Source organism: Pteropus medius, unplaced genomic scaffold, assembly GCF_902729225.1.
Source record: "Pteropus medius unplaced genomic scaffold, Ma_sr-lr_union100, whole genome shotgun sequence".
NCBI lineage: Eukaryota > Metazoa > Chordata > Mammalia > Chiroptera > Pteropodidae > Pteropus > Pteropus medius.
The window spans coordinates 1649660-1652719 of NW_024352148.1; the positions used below are offsets into that span (position 1 = coordinate 1649660).

Here is a 3060-nt window from a genome sequence, read left to right on the forward strand (position 1 = left end):
GCAGTGATTTGAAACGGCTTCTCATGAGAGCGAAAGAAGGAAGTGACGAAGCAGGACTGTATCTGGTCACCGAGAAGACAAATGTCACAACGACAGAAGGAATCCACGGCTCAGCGCAGGCGGCGAAGACAGCGACGTTGTTAACGCGTTTGCTGACCTCGGTTCGGTCATCAGATGGGGACGAAGCCAGGACATCGGAGGAGGCTGAGACTCGGCGGGATGGAGGACTCGGCAAGGGTCCTGAGAGCACAGGCGTGTCACTGGGGCCCGGGGCGAGGACCACCCACGCCTCGTCTCCCCCGTTGCTGTGCACTCACGCGGGGGCCCGGCGGTGAGGGAGGCTGGTGGGAAAGTGCTGACGGGGACATGCGGGGAGAAGGGGAGCTCCACGGGGCCCCGGCCCCCGGGGGAGGAACGAGAGGGTCCCAGCGCAGAGCGGCCCTGACGCGTCGCCGGAGGCGAAATGACGGCCCCGGAGCGGTCCTACCTGGCACGTCCTAGGAGGCCGGTTCTCTGGGAGGGACCGTGGTGCTGGGGAAACGGGCAGCGGGAGGAGAGGGAGACCGGGCAGGGGACGACCGGCCCCGCAGAGGGGCCGCGGGCGGGGTCTGCGGGAGCCGAGCAGGGCTGCCGGGGACGGGCCGCGGTGGCCCGCGCGCGTCCGCGAGGTGGCCTGGCCGGGAGTCGGAGCTGACGCCACAGCACATAACATGCAATAATGTTTGCTTTGTTTTCAGAGAGATAATAGCATATGCCTCTTTCCAATATGTGTTCTAAATGTTTCCCCCGTGAGTTTATCTTTACATTATACTTATTTTTAATAGACAATTTTACCTTTTTGATGAAATTATAAAGAGTATGAACTAGGTGATCATAGATGAAAATCAAATATATAGACAGATATTTTTATGTAGTTGTGTTTGAAACATTACAGAGACTATGATAATAGGATTTTAATCATGATTTAAGTCTCTCGTAAAATTCCATCACTTAAAAACATGGTTCTTTGTATTTTTTTTCAAATCATTTATAATGTGCAAATTAAGAAATGAGAAGAAAAATGCTATTCATTTAGAGAATAAAACACTTCTGACAATATATATACAAAGAGGCAATCAATTTGGATAATTAAACACTGCCTCTCCGTCTGACACCTTTCCAGCATTTGTATCTCTCGATATCTATGCTTAAGTTCCGGCAGAGCACTAGCCAATAGAATCTTCAGGGAGAATACAGGTATGCGTATCGACCCACAAATGGAATTTTTCCCTTAAAATTGAGCTCCGCTGGCATGCTGTTTTTAGTTTCCTTTCTAAGAAACTAATCTGTCATTTCTGCACTACCCAACGAAGAATGATTGAATTCAGAGAGGGTTAGCTAATGCGATCCATCCAATATTTAGTATTAAGAGTAGCTCCAAGCAACAGATCAACCTTATTTAAAATAAATAGAAACAGAAGAAAAGCACATGGGTAATACTTTTTTGAAATTCTCTTTTCATGCCTAGAATGAATTAGTTTTTATGCCTTCAAAAACGTGTATCAAATACAGTAGGTAGATATCATTGTAGAGATGTTTTTAATATGCTAACATTTTACTTTTAGAGAAAGGAGATTTTATGACTATTTCTACAAAGTTTTAATTAGCATGTAGTTTTCAGGTAGTTATAATGCTCAAAAATTAATAAAATAACTTCTTAAGCAATAAAGAAAAACAAACGCCTGTTTTAAATATCACGAGTTATAAAAAAGCTAGGTAAGACTCTTAAGTTTTAAATCCTTCACTTCATCTTGATTTATGATACGATTTTTCAAAGTTAAAGTGCACTTTAAACATGATATTTTAGAGTATTTTAAAACAGCATGCGTATGGTCTATGGCCATGCCACCCTGAACAAGCTTGATCCCATCTGATCTCGGAAGCTAAGCAGGATCAGGCCTGGTTAGTACTTGGATGGGAGACCACCTAGGAAGACCAGGTGCCATAGACGATAAAAAAGAAAAAAAGAAAAAATTATACAAAAATCAAAAGCCAGTGTACTTGGTTTTCTTCATCCCCAGTTCTTACATGAGTTTTGACTCTGATTCATTATGATATCATAGGATCAGGAAGAGTTCCCATAAACCTAGTTACACATCAAAAATTAAATATAATCTAGCGTTTTTAGCGATACGCACAATGTCAGTCAGGAGATGGAAGCTTAGCTTCAAGTCTCTAACTTACTGGGCGGCTACAGAAAAGTAACACCCGTTCTCTATGTCCAGTGACAGACTTGAAACAAATATGCTTTAACGTACACCTCACTTTGGACTTGTATAGTCCGGTGTGCCCAATAGAAAACATTTAATTTTTGCATAAACTTTTAAAAAGATTAGTTGGTTGTATATCAATAAGCACAACATGATTGATGTGTTCATTTGAGAAATCAAACATTATATGACTCCAGAAACTGATGTGAAATTTTAGAGTCATATAAAAGTTTTAAAATATGTTATGTACACACATTTATTTGCGTGTCAGAACTGTTTAAAACATTTACACTTATGTGCTAATTTTATACATTAATCTCAATTCTATATTAATTATTTCCTGAAAAGTCAAAGTATTTCTTAATTTTCAAGTAGTCCAAAGAGTATATTAAAATAAATAACATAGAGGTACTTCATTGAAAAATGGTATTAAAATTTATAACCAGATATTGCAGGTTGAGATGGAAAATCACTTCAATAAACTATAAAAAAAGGGATGAAAGATGTATTTTTAGAAAAGGAAATGACTTCAAATTTAATTAAAATATTAAATTATTGTTGAAATATAGGTCATAACCATAAATTATAATTGAAAAGAGTTCACTATCATTTATCTAAGATACTGTTTCTATTACAAAGTATATATTGCATATTTGACAGTAAGGCAAAATTAATGTCATGTTATTTTATAAATAAACTAGGAAGATAAGAATTTTTATACATTTAAAACAGTTTTTAAGAATGCATTCTATCTCTTTATATCTTCAATCTAGTATCTTTATTTTCTAGAGATAAATATCTGAAGATAAGG

The 3060-nt window shown here is 39.0% G+C and overlaps 1 pseudogene; it reads left to right on the top strand.

Annotated features, from left to right (window-relative positions):
* The first annotated feature begins 1871 nt into the window (after positions 1 to 1871).
* LOC120589357 (uncharacterized) lies at positions 1872 to 1990 on the top strand (annotated as a pseudogene).
* The last annotated feature ends 1070 nt before the right edge of the window (positions 1991 to 3060 follow it).